Here is a 21,697-nt window from a genome sequence, read left to right as displayed (position 1 = left end):
ATGCCTACTCACTACACACAACTGAGATTTGTTAGAAACATCTGTGGTTTCATCCACAATAACTGCAACAAATTGAGCTGCCAGGATTTCCTGTTGAATTTTCTGCATTAAATGTTTCACACATGCTTTAATAAGTCATTCTGTATAATTTATGTTTGTCCGGAAAAGACAGTACTATTATTTATGACTTTGCAAATGGGGGTCTCTCTCTGCAATAAAATTAAAAAACTCCTTATAATTTCTTTTATTTGAAGAGCTAAAAAACATGCAGCATCAATTTAAAACTTCAGAAACTCTCAGTTACTTTTCACTTTGGCATTGTGTTTTTCCTACATTAGCTTGATAAGCTTTGCTCAGGCAATATTCTATTCTTTCCTCCAATTTTTCAAATTCTTTTAGTGAAACTGAAGCACCAATATGTTCCTTTGTTTGTTAATGACGTTTATGGAGAATATTTCCTAAATGATTTAAATCAGTCACACCTTCATTGTTCTATGTACTTTTCTGGTTGTAAAACGATAAACATGGCCAACAGAACAGTTTATTTAATGTCTACACCCACTTAACCATGGCATTTCTGTATACCGGTACTTAGAAAATAGAATTTAAGTATCACTGTTTTGCCACCTGTTTTACGAAACTGAATCAAGTTGGGTAATGATGGTGTAGGCCGCCCTCTAGAAATGACTATCAAAGGGTAGAAAAGGGTCCACCTATTCAATGCCATTTCGATATTCACCTATTCAATACAGATAAATTGTGGAGTGTAGGATGGTCCTCACATCCTATATGGAATACTTGCCACCACCACTACTACTACTACCACTATTTTAGATCTCAGTTTCTTGTTCTGGTAAACTTGCTCTAGGTCTCTGATCTTCCTCTCCACTCTTATCTGTTCTGGTTTGGATTTTTCTATCTTGTTCTTTTTGTGCAGTGTTCCTTTCCTTTATTGAAGATCTTACTCTTTCATTCCACCAGGGTGTCTCTTTTTCTCTTACTCTTGTCTTCCTGCAAACTTCAATTGCTTCCTTTATCAAGGTGTTTTTAAATCTGTTTCAATCTACCTCACCACTCTCCACTTCTGTAAACAATCGTCCTCTTATACGGTCCTGATAGTTGCTCCTTTTTCCAATCTGTTGTAATTCTCACACTTTCATCTTAGGTCATTTCCTAGTTGTTATCTTTGGTACATTAATGTCTTTCAAATCTGCTACTAATAACCAGTGGTCGCTATTGAGGTCCTCACTTGGAATCATCTTCAAGTCTACTTCTTTCTTTATCTGTAATGACATAGTCAATGACCGTCTTTGCTCTGTCCATCCCGGCTGTATCGGGTTATCTTGTGACTGACTCATGGTGAACCAAATGTTTTTTTTACTAGCAAATAGTTTCTTATGCAGAAATCTAAGAGATGTTCCTCTTCTGAATTCCTTCTCCCATAACCTCACAGCCATTCCTGTCTGTCTCAAGCTGTGCATTGAGGTTCCCTATGATGATTAACCCCTCTTCACTGCTGGTCTCTTCTAGGTCTTCCTTAAACTTGTTCTTTTCATCTTGACTTCAACCAATCTGGTGGATATACACCTGCACCAGTGTTGGCTTCCCATTTCCTATGTGAACTGTTGCCTTTATAATCCTCCCATCGATGTACTTGATCTCTGTAGTACTATCTAAGTCTTTTGCCACTCTCAAGGTGTACAAATTTAAAGAGCATATACAGGTTTTTGAACATTCAACCCATAAAATCAAACTATTATGAAATCAAGAATTTGGAAAATAAAACAAATTAAAATATAAAACTATGCTGTCTTTATATGTTTTTCAAACAAATTTGCTGAATATGAAAATTTTAATTTGGTGAGATGTTTGTTTTCAATTATTGAAATAGATTTTGCATTATCATTCAATTATTTACACTCCAGACAAAGTTATTCTTGTGTAAAATGTTTTTCTTGGGATTTTATTAGCAATGTATAAATACAGAAAGTGGAAAACATAAAGTATATTGTCTTAATATCATAAGTGTTAAATACCTATATATTTTAATGGTTATAAACCTAGAAACTTATGATTAGGGCCCAGATTTTTAGGTGGCATAAACCTTCACTTTAGGTTTCTTGTATTCTTAAAATAGGTTATTTCAGGTTTTGCCTCCAGGATCAATACAGGCAGCAATAATTTTCTGTTTTTGTAGTTCTGTAAAATTTATTTATGTATTTATTTCACAAAAGTTTACATTGTCATATTCATATTCATAAAAACATTGCAGTAAATAACAACGTATATACCCAAATTGTCTGATGTAAATGATTTCCTGTTGTCACTTAACACATTTTTATATGACGAAAAAGTTCTTTCAATGGAACATGACGTCATTGGAGCATAGTACATAGATGCTAATGCAGCAGGTTGTAGGAGTAATTTTCCTGAATACTTTTCTCCCTGTAATACTGAATTGATGACTTTCATATCTTCAAAAGCAGGATTGCGTTGAAGAATTTTCTGCAGCCACTCCCAATGGCCCAGGTATTTCTCTTCTGGAAACATTGCCAATGATATCCAGGAAATCTCTGAGTGGCAAGATTGCACTTTCCAACAGGAGAATAGCGTCTGGTATAAAACAAAAATATGTCTTAATATATGCTAGGGAAGCAACGAGGGTCGGGCACTTGAGCGATTTCTTGGCCTTAGCGATGCAGGAAGCTTCTGTTTCATCCAAGTCATTGATGAGATTTTTAATTCCTTCTAGGTGCTCAGCATAGTAAATAGCAGCAGACAGCCAAGTTCCCCAGCGGGTAAGTATCGGCTCAGGTGGAAAAAGTGTTGTTGGTAGTTTCTCTTTGAACAACTGTATACGTGTTGGGGCTGTCAAGAAAACTTTCTTGAATGAAGAAACCACGCTGTTCACGTCACTGAAGTTGCTTCTAATCTCCTCCGCAGGGTAGTGCAGGCTGTGCGCCAAGCATGTAACGTGTAGCATGCTCGGGTAGAAGGACTGTAGAACCTGCCCTGCCTTCAACATGTAGGCAGCACTGTCAGTCATTAACAAAAGGAACTTACTATCTTGATTCTCTGATAGCCACAATATGCGTAAAGCATCCTTCACTGCACAGGCTATTGTGCTGCTGTTAGTTTGTTCTATTTCTTTACAAAGAATTAGATGAGGGTTACCTGGTTCATTTTGATCCAGCTTACCTACTACCACATTCACAATGAAGCGACCGCAACTGTCAGATGTTTCATCGACAGAACACCATATATAGTGATCGCCTATATCTTCTCTTATTTCATCTAATGTCTTCTGGTAAAGAGGATGCAAATAATTCTTCCTTAAAGTGGATTCATTAGGTATACTGCGGCCGCTAATATCTCCTAAGAATGTTTTCATGGTCAGGTTACTTAGCACGTTCCATGGGACGTTTGCAGACACCAACGCCTGACATAGGCAAAAGTTAAAGTTATCTTCAGGCCTGCCAACTGTGGAAGAAATAAACGTTTGCTTACTGTTGCTGCTGGACTTTCTCCTCGCTATGCTAGCCATGTGAGCAGCTGCAGATTTATGCTGCTCAAGATGGAATTTCTGCTCACATTTAACCTGAAATGAAGAATCCAAATCCTAAGTACTCTTCAGTAAGCGAGCTAGGGTATTGCAATGCGGATTTTAGATCACTTATGGGAATCTTACTTCTTTGGAGCATGCCCGACAGAAGACTACTCGACCACCTGTAGTGAAGTGTCCAACTGTAGCAATCCATTTTCTCAATAAGTGCGATTTAGGCATTGTTTTGCTATACAACAATTACGGTTAGAAAATACTGCAGGAACCATTCGCCACACACTCTGCCGGCTGTACTCTCTGTGGACCACTGGAGGCGAAACTGTTTACGTTCCTCCTGACCTTCTATCATATGCATCAAGGAGCCATTAAATGTCACATGTGTAGTGGGAAGCATGGGACGTGCTGCATTTAATGGTAGAAACCTGAACTATCTCCGTCCTACTGCTTGTAATCGCGGTGGAAATAATTTTACAATGCAGGGAAATAACATTCGTTATATGAAGAAGGAAAAACAGCTATTTAGGTTATTTTAGGTGTCAACCCCTCATTTAGGTTCTTTTAGGTGCAATGAAATTCACATATTCTGCTCCAGGAAGTGTATAACGAACAAATATATTGAAATTTGTGAATTAAATAGCAAGGAAAAAAATAGGTTAAAACCTAAAAATCTGGGCCCTATTTATGATACATGTTTCCAGATTCTGACCCATTTGTTACTAGTGCATATGAGTCATTTTACAGATATACTGAAGAGATACTTCTACTTTCCTAGGCTTTTCCCCCTACTTATCTGGGATCAGCACTAATGTAGATTAATTCCAGTTTTACAGATGTTGGAGGCCCTTCCTGACACCAACCCAATGTGGGGGAGGGGATGTATTCACTATTGCATGCTTCTGTGAGGATTAGTAGTGTAATAATGTTATTTGTTTTATGTCCCACTAACTACTTTTACAGCTTTCGGAGATGCCGAGGTGCCGGAATTTTGTCCTGCAGGAGTTCTTTTACGTGCCAGTAATTCTACCGACACGAGGCTGACGTATTTGAGCACCTTCAAATACCACTGGACTGAGCCAGGATCGAACCTGCCAAGTTGGGGTCAGAAGGCCAGCGCCTCAACCGTCCGAGCCACTCAGCCCGGCAAGATTAGTAGTGTGATGTGGTGTGTGTATGTGAAGACTCAGCTAGAAGAATTAACCAAACAAGGTTAACATCCCCGGCCCAAGCCGATTTTCAGATATACTTAGTAGCCGGAAATAAATATTCTTAAGATAATTTTCTATACTTCCTTTTTTTTTTTACAATTTGCTTTACGTCGCACCAACACATATAGGTCGTGTAGCGATGGTGGGATAGGTAAAGCCTAGGAGTGGGAAGGAAGCGGCTGTGGCCTTAATTAAGGTACAATCCCAGCAGTTGCTTGGTGTGAAAATGGGAAACCACGGAAAACCATCTTCAGGGTTGCTGACAGTGGGGTTTGAACCCAATATCTCCCAGATGCAAGCTTAAAGCTGCGCGCCCCTAAGTGCATGGCCAACTTGCCCGGTTTTTACTTTATAGCAAAGAATTCAAATACAGTAACCGATTCGTTTTTGTTAATACAATATTCAGTCTATAGCCTCAAATTTTTCATAGTCCTACAAGACTTTGTCTCCATTAGTTACTACCGATTCAGGTTTGTAAATATATACACTCATGTCGATAAGTTAAGGGATCTCTGCAGTACATGGGAAATCATTATGTTGTGGCAATGATGTGCAGACTAATCTGTGACTGGACGATATGAAAACGTGATAAACCTGGCAGCTCATTACGAGACAGATTAGTGTACCAAAAACTGTCCATGGGGGGAGAAGTCTTGCGAATAGCAGTTCTCGCTGTGAGTTCTGTGCATTTGGTTCACAGTATTTTGAGTCTTAGGGAAGCAGGATGGCATTACATGGTTGGATCATCAGCAGATCAGAGGCTGGCCACAGTGAGCGCCAGGTAGGCCACAAGATGAATGTCGCCCATAGCGTCATTTCACAGCTGTGGAGAAAATTTCAGAATGGCGAAAACATTCAACGGCAGTACAGGCAAGGTCGAACATGTGCTATAACCCAGCGTCAGGGTCATTACGTTGCCTCAAGACATCCATCCAACCAGCACAGGACCAGCTAGACATCGAAGCAGCATCTATGTCAGTAATTTCCCATCAGACTGTTTATCATTGGCTTTGAGAGGTTCCTGTATATGCTTGATGACCCACCAGTTGCATTTCCTTCACAAAAAGATATAGCGTTGATCATGGAATGTGGTGTCTTGCTCATTGTGATTGGACTCGAGAAGAGGGGAGTAGTGTCCTGCTCACAGGTGAGTCACAGTTTAGCCTGGAAAGTGACTCTCACTGACTGTTCATCTGGTTCGCCCCTGGGACATGTGACAGCCCTGCCAATACTGAGGAAAGGGACCAATATGGCAGCGCCAGTGTTCTTGTTAGCGGCACCATCATGTTAGGGGCACATATTCCACTGCATGTGTTTCCTAGGGGTACTGTGATGGGTGCTGTCTATAGGGATGTCATCCAACAACAGTATGTGCAGCTTTTTTGTGGTGCATATGGATCTGCATTCCACCTAATGGACGATAATGCCCACCGACATAGGGCTGGCTTAGCGAACGAGTACCTGCAACACAAGGACATCAAACGTCTATAGTGGCCAACATGCTCCCTGGACTTAAATCCGACTGAACATGCATGGGACATACTAGGCCAAAGGATTACAACCATAACACTGCCATCACGGACCATTGGTGATCTCCAAGGGCGCTTGTCCAGCAATGGGATGCGTTACCGCAAGCCATCCTGTACAGCCTAATCCAGAGTACGGGGAGCTGTTTTGCATCTGGGAGACACCACGCATGGTTAGTGCCACCCACTAGCTATGTTTGATTTTGCTGTATACCTGGTATCAGTAACACTGTCATCATCATCATCATCTGGAGCAGTTACCAACCACAGGATGGGTCTGTTTGGAACATAATCCTCTCCATCATATTTCTGTCCATCCACCACTTCTCTTCTCGCACTCTCGTCCAGTTCCCTCCTCTTGCCTCGATGCTCTTCTTTACACCTTTCAGCTATCTGTCCCTCGGTCTTCCTCTAGGTCTCCTTCCCTTCAACTCCATTTCTTCTTTCTTTTCCCATTCTCTTAACATGTCCACACCACTGCAGCCTTGATTTTTCAATCTTTTCCTGTAGGAGTACCTTGTTTACCATTTCGCGATGTCTCTCACTTTTTACTGCACACATTATAACTGTTCTTCATGTTTTTCCCGTGGATCTCTAAGAGCCCGTAACTTATGGACATGAGTGTATATTTTTTAAACAGTTCATAGTGTACAATAAAAAGTTAATTACCCTTAGAATAATTCAGTTCGTAAAACCGTTACCTTCTTCTTCTAAGCATTTATCCCGCTTAATTGCAGAGTCTGCTGTTGTGCACTTTCTTTTCCACTTGATGTAGTCTTGTTCAACTTGAGGAGAGACTTTTGCCAAATGCCTGTCCTCCCACAGAGTGTCGAGCTAGCACTTCTTGGGTTGCCCTCATGGTCTGCGGCCTGCAGGATTCAAGTGTAATGCCCTTCTTGCAACTGAAGAACCGTTTCTGCGTAGCACGTGGCTATACCATCACAAATGATTCTCTTGCATTTTCTCAGGGATTGGGGCCACATCAAATGCCATCCGAACATCCTCATTTCTGATGTGATCCAGTCTAGTGAGTTCCACTGACCAACGAAGCATTTTCATCTCCATGACATGCAGCTGTTGTTCATGTCTCCTAGTAACTGGCCAACACTCGGTTCCATACAGTGCCACTGGTCTAATGATGGTTCTATAGATTTTGGATTTCAGATACATTGGCACCCTCCAATCAAAAAGGACTCCTGTGACTTGGCGCCACTTCATCCAGGTAGCGTTGATTCTGCTTCTACTTAAGGCAGTCAATTAACAAAAGGCCTATCCTTGACTCAGAAGCACGAAAATAAATGCAACCCAACAGATGTACACAGAGCCACAGAAACTGGAAGAAGAACACAACAGATGTGAGGGATCTATTTCCTAACACACACATTTTAGTTATTTTGTTATCCCCACCTTAAAGGTAATCTTTTTTGGTAATTAAATGGGAGAAGTTAGTCTAAAATCGTATTTGGACATTACAAGTCTAACTGTTCTGATTGCCAGTTCACTTAATTGTTAACAGTAATAAAATTACTGTGATCTCACAAGTTACTCATTCTAACATTAAAATACACCTGCAAGTTTTATAGAAATGTATTTTAAACTATAGAAATTGCTATAGTAAAAATTATTATAGTTTATATTGATTTGCATGAAATGTTATACTGTAGTTTATTGGAGTGTGGGAATTGATTGTATGCAACGGTATACAAACTGTATGTAAGTAGACGTTGGGAAATGATTATTTTTGTTGTGTAATAATATTCATACATTTATTTTTGTACACGGTTGATGAAATAATTGAACTTTTTCACCAAAGTTTCTTCTGTATGAAGAGGAAGTATAATATTTTCCATGAAAAAATATATTAGTGAATATATGTATACTTATATCTCAAAATTGGTACGAATAAAGTATTGCTTACATTAAGTCAAAATACAACGTTTCATACTTACAAAGGAAAAGGTGGGGAGGGAGGGGAGAAGGAAAAAAAGGAAATGCCCTCATCTCATTGTTTGAAAAATTAATTAGTATGGACTTAAAAAGAATTAACTGAAAATTATAGTATAAATGAGTCAAAATATGTCAAGTGGCCCCCATTTCACCAAAATTCAACAATAAATACTGTAATAGTAAATGAAATATATTTTTCCTATAGGTAACTTTGCAAATTCAAAATAAGATTATTTCAAAAATGTGTCAAACTTGTCAATATCTTTTATAATAATTATAGTGAAAAAAATTGGTTTCCTCCATTTTTAAACAAAAGACAGACCCCTTCATCTTGCGCTGCACACTCGCAATATAGCATGCGCTGCCCGCTATGCTAGGTTACTTTTTTACCTCTCCACTAGCATGTTGATTTGTAAATGATAATGCTCTAAAAATACCTGAACATTTTTATTCAATTAAATCTATTTCATAACTAAAAATATAGCATTTCAATTTGCTGATTATGGTGACTGTTGCGTTAAGAGCAAATACAACTACCCAAAGTTTGCCTTCATAGCGTAACTTAAGAGTTATTAGACCCTGGGTTCGATTATCGGTACTGCCAGAGATTTAAGAATTTCAGGAGGGCTGGTACAATGTTAAAATGAGATATGCAGCTCCCCTTCATTGGGGGAGCATCTGAAAAGAGCTGCACCACATTGGGAAGACGACATGAGTTTTGTCCAGCTCCATGGCTAAATAGTTAGAATGCTGTCCTTTGATCCAAGGTGTTCCGGGTTCTATTCCTGGCTGTGATGGAAGTTTTAACCTTTTAATTCTTCTGATTTGGGGGCCAGGTGCCCGTCATCTTCAGTATTAAAATTCATCTTAGGTAGGGTGCCATCCTCTCAGACATGCAGGTGTCCTATAGGGCATCATCTCAAAAGACCAGCACCAGGCCTCTCCAAAGGCAATACACCATTAAAGGAAAATGCCATGAAGGGTCAAAAATTAAAGTCTCCCTAAGCCTTGCAAACCTAATAATTTTGGGATCAAAAAAGAACAATGGTAGTCAGATAGGAAAGATAAAAGTGAAGACATTGACACAAGTGGAAGCAATGCCAGACTCAGCTAGGGGAACCGTGGTTGCCAATCCACGCTTCCGAACTGACAGCCTCGGGTTCCCATTTTAGTTGCCTCTCGTACGACAGGCAGCGGATACCGTGGGTGTATTCCACCATCCCCATCCACAGTTTTTTATTTGCTTCTTTAGTCATTTAGGAAATCCCAAAAAAATCCTACCCTGCCCATGAAAAAATCCTGGGTGCAGCCTTTCTCACTACATTTCTCATCTGTTTGTTGTTAGCATTCCAGTAGAGGGTATAGTTCTTCCTCAACTACTCCTTCCCTTTAACTTTCCATTTAGTTTCACTCAGTCCTAGGATTGATATTTTCCTTCCCTCCATGATGTCCACTAGCTCTTCCTCTGTTTGCATCCAAGGCTCAAATGAGTTTTGAGGGTGACTGCAGTTACTCTCCAGCTGACTTTCTAGGCATAATGTTTGCGAAGATTTTCTGCCATGTTATCTCCCTTAGACTTTAACAATCACCCTGCCACATCTACAAGGCAGCAGCTTCCTGCCGAATGTACATACAATTTCCTTCACAAAGGCTTCAACAAGCCCCCTAATGATGAAATCCTCTGCCAATAGCTGTTGGTTCTCTTTAACTTTACAAAGGAAAGGAAAGGAAGGAGGTTCTCTTTTAGCCTGTCAGGTTTGGTAACAATACACCACGCACCACATGCTGCAACGAGAGGTTAACTTCATGGACACCGCAATGAATTGCGAATTTTATACCAGCCACAAATTAAGAATGTGTCAGTTTTAACCATATCTTCATGTGCCGTGCTGACAATGTCCAACAGCATTTCAGCATGATTTTAACAAACAATACAGCAACAATTCATTTTATTTAGATGTGGAAACACCATCTAGCAGTTCTGCGTCAGCTGGTGGTTATTTACAATGGCATCCAGTGGCTTGCATACTGCTAACACCACTCAAGTAGATTTGGTGATTGATGATCTGACTACAGAATCAACATTTACTGGTTCCCATTTTGCAATTGAAATTGTAATGATTAGCAGTGATGGAAGTAACAATTCTATGAATATCAATACAAGAAAGAGTCTGGATGATGAGCATACTCCAGATGCTAAGAATTTAGAGCCTAATTTATTTTTCAGATTTTACACTTAGTTCATCCCAGATTTTAATGTTAATTGTGTGTTTGTACATTAGTTTTCATGTCAACTCTGTGTTTTTACATTTGTTTAGTTATTAGATGTATTACATTAAGGCTGTAACTAGTCCCTAGTTTAGTAATGTAATTCAATAATATTGCATAATATAGTATTGAAAAAAGGTGGACCATACGACATTCATTTAATAATAATTATTATTATGTTGTTCACAATTCAATATGGATCAAAACCATGAAGTTTATATCCTATGATCCTACGGGATTTGGTAATGGCTGCACAAACCTCGGTCAGACAGTCGTAGGTAGTACCGCCTACCACTGCTTATGGTAGCAGGATGTGAATACATTGTAAGGAGAAAAAAACACAACAGACTGATGAAAGTTGATAAAAGAAAGAATGTAACATTAATCACAAACAGAGATTGTTCAAATTTTCATGAGGAGGAGGAGGTGATAGTGTTTCTCTTCTTCATGTGTAATCAACAGGAGAAAGTACTGGTCATGGTATTATTAGTACTCAATGCTAATTTATTTTAACAATAAAGTAATTTACAGATTATAAATAATCTTACTGAAGGAACATTGAAAAGAGCACAGCATAACACAGAGCATATCTGAAGATGTGGGAAAGTCAGTAATAAGATAACAGAAAACAAAATGTTGAAAAGCAGTTTGTATGTCCTGCATACTTTGTACAACAGCTAATTACATTACTGTATTTCCCACAAATCAAAGAAATTATTTGTACTAGCTTCATGATAGTTATTGCTCAGCAAGGCTAAATGTGTTGTGTACATTTTAAAAACTATATCTAATTCATAAGGATCATTTGTTACTTATCATGAAAAAAGAATATCCTACCTTACTTAAAGAATCTGTAACCAAACTTCATTCTTTAGATGTTAATCGTAAAGTAAATGAATAGCAGAGATTACACTTAAAAAAAAAAAAAAAATTAGATGAAGGGCATGAGAGGAGCAAGGGTATACATACAGCAATCAGTTCACAGAGGTACAATGTTATGATATACTACATCAAAAAGAAATATCCTCTACAGATGACTGATATTTAAAATCAAGATGACTTTTAAAAGCCCACAATCATAAACTGCACACTTGCTGGAGTTGGGGTTCTTGACAAAGTGATGAACACACACGGAAACTGCTGGCAAACTGGTTACATAGCTAAAAGATCATTCTATATTAACTCATGCTGTATGCCAAAATATTTTACTGCAGTTCCTATATTCATGCAACTAGCTGACTTATTCAGGTTTTAAAATAATTGGTACTATGTTTCACATCTGTTGCATTTATCAGAACTTGTATTTCAAATGAAAATCAATTGCAACACAGGATACCATTTATGAATCACACATTTGTAATTATTCCATATTGACTACATGAATCACATTAAAATACCTGTAGAATTGCCTAGTTAATAAAACTGTTCAACAAAGTTATCTAAAAATTTAGTATGAGAAAAGCTCAAAAAATAATTATATGAAACAAAATGCTAAGCTAGTCAATGTAAGAACATGGCTTTAACTGAAAACTTGGGAGTGAAAACTATTCAAAAGGACTCGTATATCAGAACAGTAAAAGGTTAACATTTGAGAACAGACCTCTCAAAGAGCGAGTCAACTATGTTGTACAGGTCATGCAGATGTAGGCTGGCATTCAGGAGAGAGTGGGTTCAAATTCCACTAACAGTAGCACAGAAGATGATTGTCTATGGTTTCCTCTTTTCGCATCACTGTACCTACTGCTAAGATCCCAGTCCCAGCCTTTTCCCATTCTGGTATCGCCAAAAACCTGTGTGTTAGGGCAGCTTTGAACTACTGGCAAAAAAGAAAAAAAATGTTTGTCTCAGTAATGTTTAAGTATATGAAGTCAGGGGAGTCATAACTGAAATTTTGGTCATTTCTGTTCAAAATATCAATTTTACAATCCTGGGCTTAAACAATTCTTCCTCTTTCAAAAAATGCAGTTGCTTTCACCCTACTACAATTTTTAAAGCTCCAAGTGTTTTAAAAAGGAGATGGTCATGAGTAGACTTCAGATTTTAAGTTAACACCTTTTTACATCCTTAAGTGATGAATGAATAAAAACTTAGCCTAAAATGGGCATTTTTATAAGACCTAAAAATGCCTATTATGACAATAGAGCCTAATGTTGCATCTTTAACACGTTTTGTCATTGAAAGGCCAAAGGTTAAATTTTTTCTGTAAAATATATCATCCAAATTACAGATTTCTTTTCTTGTTCCTATCACATTTCAACTAGGACTCTACATACCACATCTGACAGTCTAGTCTAGGGTTACTTTACAACTTTACAGCATTCAAGTTGCAGCGACACATACTAACAAGGGCCATCAACTGCGTTCTTGGAAAAAGAGGAAAGTTCATTGAACTACCTCTCTGGTGTGTTATTCCTTTTTATCTACTGAAACCTTGCAAAGAAATTGTGCATTCTATAAAGAGTTTTCAAAGTCTGGAGTGTGGCGTGCAAGAAGTTTATTGTAGAATGTCAAAAATTAAGTCTTCAAAGGCTTCTCTGATATGTCAATGGCTGCAGGAATTTCAAAACAGCACGACGGACGGACAGACAATGTATTGCCAAGTACGTAGCAAACACGTGAGTGCACTGAAATCAAGGTTAATTTTTGCCATTAAAAGTCTGTTTACAATTTAGACATGGAAAAATACACCAACTGACTTTTTATCCTTTACTGGGCTAAAGTTTAAATTTTTTAAATAATTTGTTTTACGTCACACCGACACAGATGGGTCTTATGGCAATGATGGGATTGGAAAGGCCTAGGAGTGAGAAGGAAGCAGCTGTGGCCTTAATTAAGGTACAGCCCCAGGATTTGCCTGGTGTGAAAATGGGAAACCATGGAAAACCATCTTAACAGCTGCCAACAGTGGGGTTCAAACCCACTATCTCCTGGATGCAAGCTCACACCTGCGCACCCGTAACCACATGGCCAACTCGCATGGTAAAGTTTAAGTTTTTAACTAGTTTCACAACGGGAAAGCATACTGGTCAGGCAGCAGTGTTTCTTGAGAATTAACTTTGCATTTCTAATATCTTATTGGAATTCTGAATTTTAAAATAAATACAACAATTTTTAAATTTATGTAAAATTATTTTTAAAATTAAGCTCTTTACCCAGGCTGTTCATAGTCTCATTTTCGTTGTGTAGGTAAAATAATTTCGTGTGGCTATTTCTAGCCGAGTGCAGCCCTTGTAAGGCAGATCCTCCGATGAGGGTGGGCGGCATCTGCCATGTGTAGGTAACTGCGTGTTATTGTGGTGGAGGATAGTGTTGTGTGTGTGAGTTGCAGGGATGTTGGGGACATCACAAACACCCAGCCCCCGAGCCATTGGAATTAACCAATGAAGGTTAAAATCCCCGACTCGGCCGGGAATCGAACCCGGGACCCTCTGAACCGAAGGCCAGTACGCTGACCATTCAGCCAACGAGTCGGACGTTGTGTAGGTAACCAGTGACCAAAAGTTCACACTTAACACATGCAGGGAGCTACACACCAGGAGATCAAAGAGCAAGAAAGAAAACTTAAACAGCCTCTGCTATCCGAGACATTGAATAATTTTTCAAATAAAAATGAATTTCATGCTGATCTATGCCAAGCCTTGATCACAGCAAATGTTCCATTTACCATCCTAGAGAATCCTCATTTTAAAGGCTTCACAACTGCCACAGAATTATTCCATCGGAGTCCACAGTAAGGAAGAATTATGTTAATACCATGAACAACAAGGCTCTTTGCAGAATTAGTTTGGATATTGTTGATTCCCATATTTGGCTCTCGGAGACTACAGACAGCATGGTGTGCTACATATGCTCTAACTGCTGGGAAGTTGACTTGAAAAGGTAAAGGATATTTGATTCGTAGTACATAACTGTCCAGAACATAATCTGAGACAGTAATAAAATTCATCAATGATAGCCTGGAAGTACTGTTTCGTGACTTTTTAAAAAAACTTTACGTTGCACGAAAACAGATAGGTCTTATGGCGATGATGGGATAGGAAACGGCCTTAGCCTTACGGTTCAGCCCCAGCATTTGCCTGGTGTGAAAATGGAAAACCATCTTCAGAGTTGCCGACAGTGCGGTTTGAACCCACTATTTCCCAAATGCAAGCTCACAGCTGCACACCCCTAACCGCACGGCCAACTCGCTCGGTTTTTCCAACAGTCTAGATGAGAATAAAATATTACTTGTCTATACTAATACAGCACCATATATAACTGCAGTGCAGTTATTGAAAGTTATCTACCCTTTTGTCACCCACAATACTTGCATTGCCCATGGCATTAACCGTGTCAGAGCAAATCAGTTTAGAGTTTCCAAAGATCTATTAAAATGACTTCTATAGTCAAGAAAATGTTTGTCAGGGCACCAAGAAGAATTCACAATTTTAGATGGAGTTTACCCAATGTTGCTCTGCCACAAGAATCCGTGCTTACTCAGGGGAAAAGTGGTTAAAAGCTGCTAAATATTACAATAATTACTTCAGTGACGTGAAAATTTTGCAAGGTCATCTTCTTGACTTAACACAGCATCATCTCATGTCATTTCCACAAAGGAACTCATTGTAGATTCTGACACATAGAGGCATCTAGCATACAGTATATGAAGACTCATGACAACTTCCTTGTGCATATTATCAAATCACTGGAAGCATCGGGGAAAACCACTGTACGAACAGATAGAAACATTCAATGAAATGCAAGACAGGATCAAAACTCTTTGTTGTCTAGTTGAAGAAAAAGTACGGGATAAACTGGAGAAATTTCTCTAGAGAAATACGGGACTGAAGAACCTGTGTACTGTGTGTGGCCACAATTTTTCAGTGTGATATTCCCATCAATCTGGTCCTTAAACTAAAATATGCTCCCGTTACTTCAGTGGACATGGTATTTTTTTTAAATAGAAAATTTAGAACAGATATTAATAGTTTATTGTGAAGCAAATTATACAGAGTACAGGACAAGCACAAGTAGGAATTACAGAATGTTGTATATTTACTTGTTTTGTGTATTCAATTTACTCCTAAATGTAAAATTAAATTTAATTGAATTTAAGGTGATTGGGTAAATGTGGGGAAGATACGGAAGCTAATAGGAATGGAAGTGTTTACTGAACTTCTGTGCTAGTATGCAATATAATCCATAACAGATTATATCATGGCCGACTTTGAATTCATAAAATCTGTTAGAAATGTGCGGGTATTCCAGGGATTTTTTTACAACACAGACCACTATCTGATCTGTAGTGAACTAAGTATCTCTAGCTAGGCCTAGAATACAGAAAATGACATCTCTGTCTGCATATGATAAAGGGTAGAAATCTCCAGGAGAGGAAATTAGACAAAAGTACATGGATATGATTAGTGAAAAGTTACAATCAATAGACAGTATGAAGGTTCAGTATATAGAAAGAGAATGGATGACATACAGGGATGCTGTAGTAAAAACAGCAAGGGAATACCTAGGAAAGACTGTGTCTAAAGATGGGAAAAAGCAGGCATCTTGGTGGAATGATGAGAGTTCAGGCAGCTTGTAAACATAAAAAGGCATATCAGAAATGGCTCCAAACAGACAGGGAGTTGTACATAGGAGAATGAAACAGAGCCAAACAAGTCAATGTTGAATCCAAGAAGTTGTGGGAAGATTTTGGTAACAACCTAGAGAGGCTTGATCAAGAGGTAGGGAATCTTTTCTGGACAGCAATAAAGAATCTCAGAAAGGGAGGGAAAATGAAATGAATAATGTTTTGGGTAAATTAAGCAAAATTACAGTAGATTCAGGGAACCGCTGGACAATGGAAGGTATTTTGAAAACCTTCTACACGTAAAAGGAAATCTTTCTGTTGATGTTACGAACAACAAAGCTCGTGGGGAGGAAGACAATGATGTCAGGAAAGGATCGTAAATAAACTCCATTATCAGGAATAGATGAAATTAGACCTGAAATGGTGAAGAGTAGTGAAAAGGATGGATCAAAATGGCTTTACAGAATAATAAGATAAGCAAGGAATATTAATACGATACTTTCTGATGGGATGAAAGCAGTAATTGCACCTATATATGTATAAGCAGGGGAACAGGAATGATTCCAACAACTACTGAGGTATTTGATTGATCAGTATACCAAGCTAAGTGTTCACTTTCCTTTTGAAAGGGAGGGTGCGATCAATAGTTGAGAGTAAGTAGGATGAAAACCAGTGTGGTTTCAGACCACAAAGGGCCTGACAACATCAGATTCTCCTGCCACTGTTCCCACCTGTTTGTACCAGCAATCATTCTCGCTACTTTCATGTCTGTTACTTTTAACTTATGAATAACTGATAAATGCTACGAGAGGAGTAGACAGTTACGTTTATGGTTTGTAAATCTAGAGACGGTCCATGACACAGTACTGAGGGAAAACCATTAACCGTACAAAGGAATTATGGGATTAAAGGTAATTCTTAAAAGCAATCTAAGGAATTTATGTTAACAATTAAGCTACAGTAAGAACTGATGTTAGAATGAGTTCTTTGTTCAAGGTAATTAAAGGGGTTACACATGGCTGTAATCTTTCACCTTTGTTGTTTATAATTTACATGGATAAAGTGGCAAGGAGGGATTCAGATAAGTGGAATGTAGAAAGCTAGTTAGCCTATGCTAATGACTCTGTCTTAATGACAGATTGCTGAAAGCCTGAAATATATTAGTTTGGAACTAGATAATATGAGCAGTGAGTACGATACGGAAATAAGCATTTTCAGTAGGGAAGAAACCTAAGAGAATTGAATGTCAGATTGAGAGTACAAAACTGGAAAAGGTACCGTAGATCTTTTCAAGTATTTAGAATGTGTATTCTCTCAGGATGGTAGTATAGTAAGAGTGAGATTGAATTAAGATGCAGCAAAGCTAATGAAGTGAACTTGTAGTTGCCATTAGTATTCTGTAAGAAAGAATTCAGCTCCCAGATGACACTATCTTTACACCGGTCTGTTTTCAGACAAACTTTTGCTTTATGGGAGTGAAAGCTGGGTAGACTCAGGATATCTTATTCATAAGTTAGAAGTAACAGACATGAAAATAGTGAGAATGATTGCTGGCAACAATGGCACGAGGGTACTTGGAACGAGGAGAAAGAGGCTAAGTTAGGAATGAACTTGATAGATGAAGCAGTATGCATAGGTTAAAGCAGTGGTGGAGTCATGTGAGGTGAATGGATGAGGATACATTACCTAGGAGAGTGATGGACTCTGTCATGGAGTGTAAGAGAAGTAGAGGAAGACCAAGACGACAATGGTCCGACTCAGTTTCTAATGATTTGAAAAAGAGGTGTGTGAACTAAACAAGCCCACAGAGCTAGTTAGAAATAGAGGATTTTGGAGGCATTTAATAAATTCACAGAGACTTGCAGACTGAACATTGAAAGGTATTAGTCTATAATAAAGATGCATGTATGTATCCATTATTTCATTTATAAATTATCACAGCAATTACAGATATGTTTTAGTTCCTGTAGCTGCAGCAACGACTGCATTCATAAAAGAACTTCTTATTTGGTGGATGTGGAGCACATTTCAAGAGTGTATACTTGAGTGTTGACTGAAAGCATTGTTTTCCAATATAAAATAAAATACAGTAGAGACAATACACGACACTCTGCGAGATATCGAGGGACAGCGATTACAACTCTATCTAGCGGAGTGACCTGAGTGTTACGGATTCTGTCATAAGAGCACGTGTATTTGTTTGTGGAGTTTTTGGTATTATTTATGCGTTTGCATAAAGTTGACATAAGTAAATAGTAGCGTGTGTCATTCCTATATATCTCCTCTCAATATGAGTGGAAAGATATGTGCTATGTTTGGCTGCAATAACTATGAAGTGCAGAAGGATTCGCGGCCTTTCTTCAGTTTCCCTCGTGACAAGAAAATGCAAGTAAATATTGTGTTTACATATATATTCTTCCAGTTACAAACAGATCTGCGCAACCCACATTATAACTGGCTTAAAATATAATAAGCTTATTTTATTGTATAGTGCAGTAGTTAACCTTCAATACTGATGTGTTGTTGTAGGTGTGATCTGTGGGTTTGATTTAATTCCGGAAAATACAAATGCATATGTGTGTGGCTGGTTGTGTTTCAAGTTACCCCATTTGAAATGCCGTAATGCGTTGTCAAGCACTGAAGAAAATATGGGTAATTTAAGAAATGTACATAGGCTATTTCGTTGAAACAATATGATGATATAAATTTGCTTTACCCCAATGTAATGGCATTATGGCAAGTTTTGCTTATAGGGAAAGTTTGAATGTTTTTGAGGCTAAATTTATAGATTTTCTTTCTGTTAGTAGGCTTCAAGTTAAAAGGAAAATTGTCCAGCTCTTAAACGTAAATTCATTGAATCATGTGTGTAAGGAATATACCGATATTTTTGTTGACAAATGTTTTAATATGATGATACAATGATTTTAAATGAGAAAAATGACTAATCTAGCCATGAACGTTCAGGCAGGAATGCTAAAGCTAAAAAAAAAAATGCATAAATGAAAGATCAAGCCCTTTCACAGCAGTCCATTTCGCATCTTCATTATATGTCTAATTTCAGTCTTTAAATAATAACCTGTTAAGTAATTCATTCATTTATTTAGAATTGCTTTAGCAACTTTGAAGTTAATATCTTAGTAACACTTTCTTTCTAGACGTAATTTATTTATCCATTTCTGTATATACATTTCCATTAATATTTGAATTTAGCGTGAATTTTCAGGTCACGCCACTAGCGACTTGTCTCCCAATTTAGCAAGGCTAAATCCGGAAGTGTCGCGTATTGTCTCTACTGTATTTGATAAAATTTAGGAAAGACATATTAGTTTATTGTAGAGAGGATTATGGACAACAATGAAAATTTGTAGATCAAGTAGTTTGATTTGTTTCTGTAAAAGTTGGATGAAATTATGTTTTAAATGAATTTACACAAATTAAAAGTTTAATCATTATCTTAATGAGTTGCTAGTAAGTATTTTGTAGTTTTGTAGCTTTCATACTAGTATTGGTAAGCACCAGCAGTGATATAGTATTTAATTATAATTAGTTTTAATAACATGCCTAATGTTCATAAATTGAATTTTAATTTATTTTACATAGTTTTTGGTAATAATCTGGAAAGGCTAGGTCAAGCAGCAGGGAAACCTTTCTGGACAGTAATAAAGAATCTTAGGAAGGGAGGGAAAAAGGAAATGAACAGTGTATTGAGTAATTCAGGTGAACTCATAATAGATCACTGGAGAGGTGGAGGGAATATTTTGAACATCTTCTCAATGTAAAAGGAAATCATCCTGGTGGTGTTGCGAACAGCCGAGCTCATGGGGAGGAGGAAAATGATGTTGGTGAAATTACGCTTGAGGAAGTGGAAAGGATGGTAAATAAACTCCATTGCCATAAAGCAGCAGGAATAGATGAAATCAGACCTGAAATGGTGAAGTATAGTGGGAAGGCAGGGATGAAATGGCTTCATAGAGTAGTAAAATTAGCATGGAGTGTTGGTAAGGTACCTTCAGATTGGACAAAAGCAGTAATTGCACCTATCTATAAGCAAGGGAACAGGAAGGAAGTTGTCTTTATGTTTCGTAGCTAGAGAAAGCATATGACAGGGTACCGAGGGAAAAGATGTTCGCTATACTGGGGGACTATGGAATTAAAGGTAGATTATTAAAATCAATCAAAGGCATTTATGTTGACAATTGGGCTTCAGTGAGAATTGATGGTAGAATGAGTTCTTGGTTCAGGGTACTTACAGGGGTTAGACAAGGCTGCAATCTTTCACCTTTGCTGTTCTTAGTTTACATGGATCATCTGCTGAAAGGTATAAAATGGCAGGGAGGGATTCAGTTAGGTGGAAATGTAGTAACCAGTCTGGCCTATGCTGACGACTTGGTCTTAATGGCAGATTGTGCCGAAAGCCTGCAGTCTAATATCTTGGAACTTGAAAAGAGGTGCAATGAGTATGGTATGTAAATTAGCCTCTTGAAGACTAAACTGATGTCAGTAGGTAAGAAATTCAACACAACTGAATGGCAGATTGGTGATACAAAGCTAGAAGAGGTTGATAATTTCAAGTATTTAGGTTGTGTGTTCTCCCAGGATGGTAATACGGTGAAAGAGATCGAATCAAGGTGTCGTAAAGCTAATGCAGTGAGCTCGCAGTTGCAATCAACAGTATTCTGTAAGAAGGAAGTCAGCTCCCAGATGAAACTATCTTTACATTGGTCTGTTTTCAGACCAACTTTGCTTTACGGGAGCAAAAGCTGGGTGGAGTCAGGATATCTTATTCATAAGTTAGAAGTAACAGACATGAAAGTAGCAAGAATGATTGCTGGTACAAACAGGTGGGAACAATGGCAGGAGGGTACTCAGAATGAGGAGATAAAGGCTAATTTAGGAATGAACTCGATGGATGAAGTTGTACGCATAAACCGGCTTCGGTGGTGGGGTCATGTGAGGCGAATGGAGGAAGATAGGTTACCTAGGAGAATAATGAACTCTGTTATGGAGGGTAAGAGAAGTAGAGGTAGACCAAGACGACGATGGTTAGACTCGGTTTCTAACGATTTAAAGATAAGAGGTATAGAACTAAATGAGGCCACAACACTAGTTGCAAATAGAGAATTGTGGCGACATTTAGTAAATTCATAGAGGCTTGCAGACTGAACGCTGAAAGGCAAAACAGTCTATAATGATAATGTATATATATATACATAGTTTAATATTAACATTTAGAGCTACAAGCATTTAAATAATATAAAATTTTATATCCCTTGTCTCTGAATGTTCTTGCCTCTTCTTGTCTCTCCTTTTATCTATACTGATCTTGTATTCTACTTATCATTTGTGTATTTTCCTACCCTCCTTCGTAGTTTCATGCTTTAACATAAACTTTTTATACTTACTACTTACACATACAATGCCTGATCACAAGTATGTGGACACGCATCTGTACAAATTAGATCTGTGGCACCGTCTTGTTTGGAAGAATGAGCCTATAAATTTGGTTTCGTTCAGTTCCACAATGAACGGGTTCAAGATTTCATTAAGTAAACATCTGAATCTACCGTGCTGTTAAATAATTTGTGAATGTGAGATTGCAATCCATGCCCCCATCTTTTGAGAATGA

Source organism: Anabrus simplex, chromosome 3 (assembly GCF_040414725.1).
Source record: "Anabrus simplex isolate iqAnaSimp1 chromosome 3, ASM4041472v1, whole genome shotgun sequence".
Classification (NCBI taxonomy): Eukaryota; Metazoa; Arthropoda; class Insecta; order Orthoptera; family Tettigoniidae; genus Anabrus; species Anabrus simplex.
Note: the sequence above shows the minus strand (reverse complement) of the source record.